This window comes from Staurois parvus, unplaced genomic scaffold, assembly GCF_062004578.1.
Source record: "Staurois parvus isolate SC_StPar_1 unplaced genomic scaffold, SC_StPar_1.0 ptg001115l, whole genome shotgun sequence".
NCBI lineage: Eukaryota > Metazoa > Chordata > Amphibia > Anura > Ranidae > Staurois > Staurois parvus.
The window spans coordinates 18,839-32,049 of NW_028318911.1; the positions used below are offsets into that span (position 1 = coordinate 18,839).

The 13,211-nt window shown below is 43.8% G+C and overlaps 1 protein-coding gene across 1 annotated transcript in view; it reads left to right on the plus strand.

The window, feature by feature from the left end:
* Window positions 1-390: 390 nt before the first annotated feature.
* TMOD4 (tropomodulin 4) overlaps window positions 391-13,211 on the plus strand; it is a 51,312-nt gene continuing 38,491 nt past the window's right edge. The window contains exon 1 of the mRNA XM_089658959.1: window positions 391-529. The gene's annotated coding sequence lies outside the window, so the exon portion shown is untranslated. The remainder of the gene's footprint in view (window positions 530-13,211) is intronic.

A 13,211-nucleotide genomic window follows, 5' to 3' on the forward strand; every position in this document is an offset into this window, starting at 1 on the left:
GCTCGGTCTGAGGACGGGGTCTGCTGGAACACTCGGTCTGGGGACGGGGTCTGCTGGAACGTTCGGTCTGGGGACGGGGTCTGTTGGAACGTTCTGTCTGGGGGAATGCTTGGTCTGGGGACGGGGTCTGTTGGAACGCTTGATCTGGGGGACAGGGTCTGTTGGAACGCTCGGTCTGGGGGAATGCTCGATCTGGGGATGGGGTCTGTTGGAACGCTTGATCTGGGGGAATGCTTGGTCTGGGGACAGGGTCTGTTGGAATGTTCGGTCTGGAGGAATGTTCGATCTGGGGACGGGGTCTCTTTAATACAGATCAAAACACATGTACTAGTGACCTTTTGGAACAGGCGATGGACCATTCAGCATGCAGTTCTACTAACTGTCCACTAGGTGTCTGCAAGGGTTGGAGGTGGTGGGGGGGTGGGTGATCGGCGCACCAGCTGCATGCCACTGACAGCCAGTCACACCCCTCGCTGAAGTCCCCCCTCACCTCCCAGATCCCTCACTCAGCAGGCAGGCACAGTACAAGGTAAGCTCCCCTCTCCGGGTGATCAGCACCACAATTCACCAAATCTGTTACTTTGTATCCGCCGTATCCGTCCAATCAGAACCCGATCTGCTGAAATCCGGGTATAACGATGAGTTTTCTTGCAGTTTATATATTGGAATCTTTTATTTTCACGTCTTTATATAGCAGCCGGGGGCCACACACTGCAAATGTCACCGCCGGGGGCCACACACTGCAAATGTCACCGCCGGGGGCCACACGCTGCAAATTTCACCGGCTGCAAGTCTTGCGTTACATCTGGGATGGGGTCTGCGCAGTTCGGGGAAACATTTCGGAAGACGCAAATATAAGTTGCGGCGGAGCGGAGAGCTGGTAACCCAATAGGAGGGGGTCTGGTGCCAGGAATAACCCGGATCAGGGGACACGGAGAGTTCAGCACCATAGAGGGGGCCCGCTGCACGTGTGCGGGACGAAGATTGGAGGAAACTTTATTTTTAATACCCGCTGCGGGGTATTTATACATTGAAATGGACCCAAGAGCTTGCAATCTGCCTTCAACGTACTTGTCAGCTTGTCGGTTGACATGCTGAAGTATTGCAGTTTGAAATTTTATGCTGACCGATCCACCCAAAATTATTAAATTTCATTTCTTTATGTTGAAGCTCTGAAATTTTTCGTTTTTTTTTTTTTTGGGTGGAACTGGGAAAAAGTTAAAACTCCTGTCAGAATTTTATTTTTCTGTATTTGTTTTAATTTTATTCATTCATATATTTATTTTTTAATTGTATTTATTCATATATTTTATTTTCCATTTTATTTTTTCATATATTTATTTTATTTATTCATATATGTATGTTATTTTATTTAATTTTTTCAAATATTTATTTAATTTATATATATATATATATATTCATATTTTTATTTTATTTATTCATATATTGATTTCATTTCATTTTTTCATATATTTAGTTTATTTTTTTATTCATATATTTCGTTTATTTCATTTAGTTTTTTCATATATTTATTTTATGCATTCATGTATTTTATTTCATTTTGTTTTTTTCATATTTTTATTTTATTTATTCATATATTTATTTTATTTCATTTTATCTTTTCATATTTTTATTTTATTTATTCATATATTCATTTTATTTTTTCATATATTTAGTTTATTTATTCATATATTTATTTTATTTCATTTTGTTTTTTCATATATTTATTTTTGTTTTTGCATATATTTATTTTATTTTATGTATTCGTGTATTTTATTTCATTTAGGTTTTTTTCATATATTTAGTTTATTTATTCATATATTTATTTTATTTCATTTTATCTTTTCATATTTTTATTTTTATTTTTTCATATATTCATTTTATTTTTTCATATATTTAGTTTATTCACATATTTATTTTATTTCATTTTATCTTTTCATATTTTTATTCTATTTTTTCATATATTTAGTTTATTTATTCATATATTTATTTTATTTCATTTTGTTTTTTCATATATTTATTTTTGTTTTTGCATATATTTTATTTTATGTATTCGTGTATTTTATTTCATTTATGGTTTTTTCATATTTTTATTTTATTTATTCATATATTTATTTTATTTCATTTTCTTTTCATATTTTTATTTTTTCATATATTCATTTTATTTTTTCATATTTAGTTTATTTATTCATATATTTATTTTATTTCATTTTGTTTTTTCATATATTTATTTTATGCATTCATGTATTTTATTTAATTTAGGTTTTTTTCATATTTTATTTTATTTATTCGTATATTTATTTTATTTCATTTTATTTTTTCATATTTTTATTTAATTTCATTTCATTTTAGTTTATTTTTCGTATATATGCCATTAATTCTTAGGGCCGGTTCACACTCCATGCGTTTCAGTTGCTTTTATTTTTTTCTGCGTCCAAAACGCACAGAAAGCAGGCGATAGGGCGGTCGGTGTCATCGTTCACATCAGCGCTCGCGGTTCCAGGTGCAGAAAAAGAAGTAGAACAGGCTGCGGTTTTTCTGCACAAAACTGCGCTGGAACGTGGTAAAACGCATCAAAAATGCACCGAAACACACCAAAAACGCATCAAAAGCGCAATGGAACTCATTTGAATTGATGAAAAAGGGAAAAAATGGAATGCATAAAAAAAGCGCACGAGAACGTAAAAACGCACACGTGTGTAAACGCATCCTAGAGTGTGAACCGCCCTTAAAAGGCACGCCCACGCATCTGGCAAACACGCGATGCCACATTACCACGCATTTCGGCGCGGCGTCTTTTTTTTCCCATGCATGTTTCTCGCACATAAGGCGGCCCATTCATTACAATACGCTAAGCGCGGGAATGCGCATCAAGTATTGACCGAACGCGTGTGTGCGTCAGCAAAGTGGGCGGGGTTTAATGCCCCTGCGCTATACATGGGCCGAGGTTTCTGTGCTGAGAGCGCGCTCACTGCGTACTCCCAGCACCGCCACTGTCACACGGCTCTCAGTCTCTGCGCTGTGTGATTCCCTCCAATCAGCTGTGGGACAGGAAGAGAGGAGAAATCTTCCAATGGGGACACCAGTTCTGGTGACAGCCAGGGATCCCCTCACTTTGTGGGACAGAAAGAGAGGGGAAATCGTCCAATGGGGACACGAGATCCGGTGACCACCAGGGATCCCCTCACTTTGGCTGTGGGACAGGAAGAGAGGAGAAATCTTCCAATGGGGACACCAGTTCCGGTGACCACCAGGGATCCCCTCGCTTTGTGGGACAGAAAGAGAGGAGAAATCTTCCAATGGGGACACCAGATCTGGTGACAACCAGGGATCCCCTCACTTTGGCTATGGGACAGGAAGAGAGAAATCTTCCAATGGGGACACCAGATCTGGTGACAACCAGGAAAACCCTCACTTTGGCTGTGGGACAGGAAGAAAGGAGAAATCTTCCAATGGGGACACCAGTTTCGGTGACCACCAGGGATCCCCTCACTTTGGCTGTAGGACAGGAAGTGAAGAGAAATCTTCCAATGGGGACACCAGTTCCGGTGACCACCAGGGACCCCTCACTTTGTGGAACAGGAAGAGAGGAGAAATCTTCCAATGGGGACACCAGATCTGGTCACAACCAGGGATCCCCACACTTTGGCTGTAGGACAGGAAGAGAGGAGAAATCTTCCAATGGGGACACCAGTTCTGGTGACCACCAGGAATCCCCACACTTTGGCTGTGGGACAGGAAGAGAGGAGAAATCTTCCAATGGGGACACCAGTTCTGGTGACAGCCAGGGATCCCCTCACTTTGGCTGTGGGACAGGAAGAGAAGAGAAATCTTCCAATGGGGACACCAGATCTGGTCACAACCAGGGATCCCCTCACTTTGGCTGTGGGACAGGAAGAGAGGAGAAATCTTCCAATGGGGACACCAGTTCTGGTGACAGCCAGGGATCCCCTCACTTTGGCTGTGGGACAGGAAGTGAAGAGAAATCTTCCAATGGGGACACCAGTTCTGATGACAGCCAGGGATCCCCTCACTTTGGCTGTGGGACAGGATGATAGGAGAAATCTTCCAATGGGGACACCAGATCCGGTGACCACCAGGGATCCCCTCACTTTGGCTGTGGGACAGGAAGTGAAGAGATATCTTCCAATGGGGACACCAGTTCTGGTGATAACCAGGGATCCCCTCACTTTGGCTGTGAGACAGGAAGTGGAGAAACCTTCCATTGGGGACACCAGTTCTGGTGACAAGCAGGGATCCCCTCACTGTGCTTGTGGGACAGGAAGAGAGGAGAAATCTTCCAATGGGGACACCAGTTCCGGAGACCACCAGGGATCCCCTCACTTTGTGGGACAGGAAGAGAGGGGAAATCTTCCAATGGGGACACCAGATCTGGTGACGACCAGGGTTCCCCTCACTTTGGCTGTGGGACAGGAAGAGAGGAGAAATCTTCCAATGGGGACACCAGTTCTGGTGACAACCAGGGATCCCCTCACTTTGTGGGACAGGAAGAGAGGAGAAATCTTCCAAAGGGGACACCAGTTCTGGTGACAACCAGGGATCCCCTAACTTTGTGGGACAGGAAGAGAGGAGAAATCTTCCAATGGGGACACCAGTTCTGGTGACAACCAGGGATCCCCTCACTTTGGCTGTGGGACAGGAAGTGAAGAGAAATCTTCCAATGGGGACACCAGTTCTGATGACAGCCAGGGATCCCCTCACTTTGGCTGTGGGACAGGATGATAGGAGAAATCTTCCAATGGGGACACCAGATCCGGTGACCACCAGGGATCCCCTCACTTTGGCTGTGGGACAGGAAGTGAAGAGATATCTTCCAATGGGGACACCAGTTCTGGTGATAACCAGGGATCCCCTCACTTTCGCTGTGAGACAGGAAGTGGAGAAATCTTCCATTGGGTACACCAGTTCCGGTGACAAGCAGGGATCCCCTCACTGTGCTTGTGGGACAGGAAGAGAGGAGAAATCTTCCAATGGGGACACCAGTTCTGGTGACAAGCAGGGATCCCCTCACTGTGCTTGTGGGACAGGAAGAGAGGAGAAATCTTCCAATGGGGACACCAGTTCTGGTGACAGCCAGGATTCCCTCACTTTGGCAGTGGGACAGGAAGTGAAATCTTCCAATGGGGACACCAGTTCTGGTGACAACCAGGAATCCCCTCACTTTGCCTGTGGGACAGGAAGAGAGGAGAAATCTTCCAAGGGGACACCAGTTCCGGAGACCACCAGGGATCCCCTCACTTTGTGGGACAGGAAGAGAGGGGAAATCTTTCAATGGGGACACCAGATCTGGTGACGACCAGGGTTCCCCTCACTTTGGCTGTGGGACAGGAAGAGAGGAGAAATCTTCCAATGGGGACACCAGTTCTGGTGACAACCAGGGATCCCCTCACTTTGTGGGACAGGAAGAGAGGAGAAATCTTCCAATGGGGACACCAGTTCTGGTGACAACCAGGGATCCCCTCACTTTGGCTGTGAGACAGGAAGAGAGGATAAATCTTCCAAAGGGGACACCAGTTCTGGTGACAACCAGGAATCCCCTCACTTTGGCTGTGGGACAGGAAGTGAAGAGAAATCTTCCAATGGGGACACCAGTTCTGATGACAGCCAGGGATCCCCTCACTTTGGCTGTGGGACAGGATGATAGGAGAAATCTTCCAATGGGGACACCAGATCCGGTGACCACCAGGGATCCCCTCACTTTGGCTGTGGGACAGGAAGTGAAGAGATATCTTCCAATGGGGACACCAGTTCTGGTGATAACCAGGGATCCCCTCACTTTGGCTGTGAGACAGGAAGTGGAGAAATCTTCCATTGGGTACACCAGTTCCGGTGACAAGCAGGGATCCCCTCACTGTGCTTGTGGGACAGGAAGAGAGGAGAAATCTTCCAATGGGGACACCAGTTCTGGTGACAAGCAGGGATCCCCTCACTGTGCTTGTGGGACAGGAAGAGAGGAGAAATCTTCCAATGGGGACACCAGTTCTGGTGACAGCCAGGATTCCCTCACTTTGGCAGTGGGACAGGAAGTGAAATCTTCCAATGGGGGCACCAGTTCTGGTGACAACCAGGAATCCCCTCACTTTGCCTGTGGGACAGGAAGAGAGGAGAAATCTTCCAAGGGGACACCAGTTCCGGAGACCACCAGGGATCCCCTCACTTTGTGGGACAGGAAGAGAGGGGAAATCTTTCAATGGGGACACCAGATCTGGTGACGACCAGGGTTCCCCTCACTTTGGCTGTGGGACAGGAAGAGAGGAGAAATCTTCCAATGGGGACACCAGTTCTGGTGACAACCAGGGATCCCCTCACTTTGTGGGACAGGAAGAGAGGAGAAATCTTCCAATGGGGACACCAGTTCTGGTGACAACCAGGGATCCCCTCACTTTGGCTGTGAGACAGGAAGAGAGGATAAATCTTCCAAAGGGGACACCAGTTCTGGTGACAACCAGGGATCCCCTCACTTTGGCTGTGGGACAGAAAGTGAAGAGAAGGTGTAAATCCCGGCGTACAGAGCGGCTTACTGTAACGATTCCCAGGGGGACGGCGCGGCTCATTGTAACGATTCCCGGGGGGGACGGCGCGGTTATTTCCCGGCTTCCTCTGTGTTGTCTGAGAGCTTTAAGGGTCTTGCTGGATTATTTTTAACGCGGCCCCCGGGGGCCCCTGCTGAGGAACAGGTGGCTGTTTATATATAAAATGTATGGGGGTATTTTTACCGGCCTGGTGATCAACAAAACAGAAATGTGGATGTAGTGAGGAGGAGCAGCGCAGGCACGAGGGGGGAGGGACTTATTATAAAGGGGAGGCGGCCAGGGCTCTGATTATAAAGTGGACCTGTCATTACCAGGCTGTATGGAGACATTCCTGACACATCACCATGTACAGCAACTGGAAGATGGCTCAGAAATGCCGGGACCGTGTGGCCCCTCGGGCCCCAGACATCAGTTATCAGCGTTTTCCTACCCCCAATAGATTACTTAGGATTAGTGAACGGAATGTTTAAAAAAATGGTCATTTGTTTCGTTCTGTTACACTTTTTTAAAAAAAAAATTTCTGTCTTGCCCGACCCTTATTGAGAGGAAATAGAATGATGATGATGGTGAGGATGAGATGATCATAAGATGAGGACGATGATAACATGAAGATCATGGGATGATGGTGGTGGTAGTGATGGTGGTAGTGATGGTGGTGGTGATTTTGATTATGATGATGAGATGATGTGATCATAGGATGATGATGGTGGAGGTGATGATGATAGTGGAGGTGATGATGATAGTGGTGGTGATGGTCATGATGAGTAATTTTATTTATTAAATCAGTGATGTTTAAGGAGGCAATATGGATCACTCATGTGGGAGGATTGGCCTGTAAAGGAACTGTAATGAGAGTGACCTTTAGCCATCTCCTGTACTGTGTCCGCAGTCTCTGGTCATCTCCTGTAGTAGTTCTGCAGTCTCTGACCATCTCCTGTATCGTGTCTGCAGTCTCTGACCATCTCCTGTAGTAGTTCTGAAGTCTCTGACCATCTCCTGTAGTATGTCTGCAGTCTCTGACCATCTCCTGTAGTAGGTCTGCAGTCTCTGACCATCTCTTGTACTATGTCTGCAGTCTCTGACCAGCTCCTGTACTATGTCTGCAGTCTCTGACCATCTCCTGTAGTATGTCTGCAGTCTCTGACCATCTCCTGTAGTAGGTCTGCAGTCTCTGACCATCTCCTGTAGTAGTTCTGCAGTCTCTGACCATCTCCTGTAGTAGGTCTGCAGTCTCTGACCATCTCCTGTACTATGTCTGCAGTCTCTGGTCATCTCCTCTATTATGTCTGCAGTCTCTGACCATCTCCTGTAGTATGTCTGCAGTCTCTAACCATCTCCTGTACTATGTCTGCAGTCTCTGACCATCTCCTGTAATATGTCTGCAGTCTCTGGTCATCTCCTGTACTATGTCTGCAGTCTCTGGTCATCTCCTGTACTATGTCTGCAGTCTCTGGTCATCTCCTGTAGTAGTTCTGCAGTCTCTGACCATCTCCTGTAGTAGTTCTGCAGTCTCTGGTCATCTCCTGTACTGTGTCTGCAGTCTCTGACCATCTCCTGTAGTAGTTCTGCAGTCTCTGACCATCTCCTGTAGTATGTCTGCAGTCTCTGACCATCTCCTGAGCAAACTTAGCGAACCATCAGACCGACGCTGTATGCCTGCAATGATTGATTTTCCTGTAGTAGTCATTCAGCAAGGATGCTGTCTGCATTGTCTGATGCAAATAGCCACTAGGGGGCGCTGAGTGATTGGTTCCTCTGTCAGTGCACTGTGAGTGGGTGTAGAATGGTGTGGGGGTTGGTCAGCCCGGGTCAGAGGTAGGGTGGAGTGACAACTCATGGGGCCCCCCGGGCAATAGGGGATCATGGGCCCCCTGTGTCCTTGCCTACACTCAAACCACACCCAAAAAAGCCTCTGAAAGGTACCAGGGGCATCTCCTGGGGCCCCCTACTGACCCCGGGCCCTCGGCCGGTGCCCAAGTTTCCAAATGGTCAGCCCGCCCCTGGTCAGAGGGGTTAATGTGGCTGCCGGGTGAAGTCTTTGGCCGCTCAGCGGTGCAGAGATAACGGGATAATCTCCGGCTCTGTCTGGCATGTCCATGGAGGACGGATAATAATTCCCCTCATCCCCCCATAACCCCCCATCCCCCCCCCCCACAGCCCAGCTCATTACCTCTTCCTGGAGGGCTTAAAGGAGCAAACACCCCCATGGTCAGTGTGCCCTCCCCCCTCTGAGGGCTCTATGGGAAGTGGTACTGAGCATGGGTGTCATTCTCGGTATCTCCTCTTATTCTGTATGTATGGACTCTGCACAGTCCCACTTCTCCTGTCCTGGATGCCGGGTGTCATTCTCGGTATCTCTTCCCATTCTGTATGTATGGACTCTGCACAGTCCCACTTCTCCTGTCCTGGATGCCGGGTGTCATTCTCGGTATCTCCTCTTATTCTGTATGTATGGACTCTGCACAGTCCCACTTCTCCTGTCCTGGATGCCGGGTGTCATTCTCGGTATCTCCTCTTTTTCTGTATGTATGGACTCTGCACAGTCCCACGTCTCCTGTCCTGGATGCCGGGTGTCATTCTCGGTATCTCTTCCCATTCTGTATGTATGGACTCTGCACAGTCCCACTTCTCCTGTCCTGGATGCCGGGTGTCATTCTCGGTATCTCCTCTTATTCTGTATGTATGGACTCTGCACAGTCCCACTTCTCCTGTCCTGGATGCCGGGTGTCATTCTCGGTATCTCTTCCCATTCTGTATGTATGGACTCTGCACAGTCCCACTTCTCCTGTCCTGGATGCCGGGTGTCATTCTCGGTATCTCCTCTTATTCTGTATGTATGGACTCTGCACAGTCCCACTTCTCCTGTCCCAGATGCCGGGTGTCATTCTCGGTATCTGTCCTCGTTCTGTATGTATGGACTCTGCACAGTCCCACTTCTCCTGTCCTGGATGCCGGGTGTCATTCTCGGTATCTCCTCTTATTCTGTATGTATGGACTCTGCACAGTCCCACTTCTCCTGTCCTGGATGTCGGGTGTCATTCTCGGTATCTGTCCTCATTCTGTATGTATGGACTCTGCACAGTCCCACTTCTCCTGTCCTGGATGCCGGGTGTCATTCTCGGTATCTCTTCCCATTCTGTATGTATGGACTCTGCACAGTCCCACTTCTCCTGCTCTGGATGCCGGGTGTCGTTCTCGGTATCTGTCCTCGTCCTGTATGTATGGTAGGACAGTTGCTGTGTGTAGATAGGTCCTCTTGTTGGTATTGGATAGCTGAGTGTAGATAGTGATCTCCCCGGCTCTCCCAGTCCCAGCTCAGTCAGGGCGTCGGTCCGGCTTCATAGTCCCACTCGGGGGCGGAGCCACAAACTGTCTACAACGTTGATCTTGCACAAGACGATTTCCTTTTAAACGGTTTCTCGCACGGTCCCCGATCAGAGAACGGCATTCTGGGTAAGCAGAGGATCGGAGGGTCCCCGCAGGTCCCTGAAATCAATCGGAATGAAGGTGAACCATCCCTCTAATTCTACCTGTAGACTGTTGGATAGAAATGAGGCTTCTGTATCGTCTCCATACAGGACCATGAAAATGAAGGGGGGGGAGGGGTTATACTGACCATACACTATACAATCTGATTGCCCAATCTGCTCTGGATCAACCATCAGCTATGTAGGACAAGGACCTGCCTGCTTGGATATTAATGGGTGGGATAGATTAGGCCGGTCCTCGTATTACATTGCTTTGATAGATCTAACGTTGATTTGTACAAAAGAATAAAATAGAATAAAAAAAAATAGAACAGCGTAGAAAATAAAATAAAGGAATAGAATAAAACAGAATAAAATAGAAAATATAGGAATAGAATAGAAATTAAAATTATAGAGTAAAAAAGAATAAAATAGAAAATATAGGAATAGAATAGAACAGAAATTAAAGTAAAAAAGAATAAAATAGAAAATATAGGAATAGAATAGAAATTAAAGGAATAGAGAAAAAGAATAAAACAGAAAATATATGAATAGAATAGAAATTAAAGGAATAGAGTGAAAAAAGAATAAAATAGAAAATATAGGAATAGAATAGAAATTAAAGGAAAAAAGTAAAAAGAATAAAATAGAAAATATAGGAATAGAATAGAAATTAAAGGAATAGAGAAAAAGAATAAAACAGAAAATATATGAATAGAATAGAAATTAAAGGAATAGAGTGCAAAAAAGAATAAAATAGAAAATATAGGAATAGAATAGAAATTAAAATTATAGAGTAAAAAAGAATAAAATAGAAAATATAGGAATAGAATAGAACAGAAATTAAAGTAAAAAAGAATAAAATAGAAAATATAGGAATAGAATAGAAATTAAAGGAATAGAGAAAAAGAATAAAACAGAAAATATATGAATAGAATAGAAATTAAAGGAATAGAGTGAAAAAAGAATAAAATAGAAAATATAGGAATAGAATAGAAATTAAAGGAAAAAAGTAAAAAGAATAAAATAGAAAATATAGGAATAGAATAGAAATTAAAGGAATAGAGAAAAAGAATAAAACAGAAAATATATGAATAGAATAGAAATTAAAGGAATAGAGTGCAAAAAAGAATAAAATAGAAAATATAGGAATAGAATAGAAATTAAAGGAATAGAGTGAAAAAAGAATAAAATAGAAAATATAGGAATAGAATAGAAATTAAAGGAAAAAAGTAAAAAGAATAAAATAGAAAATATAGGAATAGAATAGAAATTAAAGGAAAAGAGTAAAATAGAATAAAATAAAATAGAAACTATAGGAATAGAGTAAAATAGAATAAAATAGAAAATATGGGAATAGAATAGAATAAAACTAAATAAAATAGAAAATATAGGAATAGAATAGAAATGAATGGACTAGAGTAAAACAGAAAAGAATAGAATAAAAAAATAGAATAGAAAATAAAAAAATAGAATAGAAACAACTGAAAAATTGGTTTTGTTTTGTTTTTGGATTAGTTCATTATGTTAATAGTTCGGTGCATCATATTTGTTATGTTAGAATGATTGAAAATTCATTTCATATTTTTGTTATTTTAAAATTGATTCAAAATGATTTTGAATTCAAAATGGAAACATATTGCAATAAATACAGAAAGTAATAAAAGTGAAACAAGATGATGATTCCTACTTAGGCTGCTGAATAGCATAGAATAAAACAGAATAGAATATAGAATAAAAAAAAACAAAAGAATAGAATAGGGTGGAATAGAAAAAATAAAATAGAATGAATACAGCTGTCTTCCAAAATTCGAAATTCACAAATTTAAATTTTGGAAGACAACTATCTTCGTTCTATTCTTTTTTATTTTTTCTATTCTCTTTTTGTTATTTTATTCTATTCTATTCTATTTTTTCTGTTTTATTTAATTCTTTTCCTTTATTTTTTATTCTATTCCATTCTAAAAAAAAGTAGCCTAAGTTGGAATCGCCATCTACTTTCACTTTTATACCTCACAGTATTTGTTGCATTTTGTTTCCATTTCATTTTTTAATTCAAATAATTTCTTTTGTTATAATTTTTTTCTGATTCCTTGAAATTCGTTCCCTTGAATCGCACGTCTACAGAAGATTTGTGCGGTCAGATTGTAACGTGTATGGTGGGCCTTGCAGATCGATCTTTATGGTGACATTTATTAAAAGTGCCATCTGGGACAAACCCTTATTTGCTGTATATGAACGAATTTAGAGGGTAACTCCACCTTTGTGAGAAAAACAAACTGATACCAATGATGGGGCAATATTCCTCCCACTGACACCAATGATGGGGCGCTATTCCTCCCACTGATACCAATGATGGGGCACTATTCCTCCCACTGATACCAATGATGGGACACTATTCCTCCCACTGATACCAATGATGGGGCACTATTCCTCCCACTGACACCAATGATGGGGCACTATTCCTCCCACTGACACCAATGATGGGGCACTATTCCTCCCACTGATACCAATGATGGGACACTATTCCTCCCACTGACACCAATGATGGGGCACTATTCCTCCCACTGATACCAATGATGGGGCACTATTCCTCCCACTGATACCAATGATGGGACACTATTCCTCCCACTGACACCAATGATGGGGCACTATTCCTCCCACTGATACCAATGATGGGGCACTATTCCTCCCACTGACACCAATGATGGGGCACTATTCCTCCCACTGATACCAATGATGGGGCACTATTCCTCCCACTGATACCAATGATGGGGCACTATTCCTCCCACTGACACCAATGATGGGGCACTATTCCTCCCACTGATACCAATGATGGGGCACTATTCCTCCCACTGACACCAATGATGGGGCAATATTCCTCCCACTGATACCAATGATGGGGCACTATTCCTCCCACTGGTACCAATGATGAGGCACTATTCCTCCCACAGAGACCAATGATGGGGCACTATTCCTCCCACTGACACCAATGATGGGGCACTATTCCCCCCCCCCCCACTGACACCAATGATGGGGCACTATTCCTCCCACTGGTACCAATGATGGGGCACTATTCCTCCCACTGACACCAATGATGGGGCACTATTCCTTCCACTGATACCAATGATGGGGCACTATTCCTCCCACTGACACCAATGATGGGGCACTATTCCTCCCACTGATACCA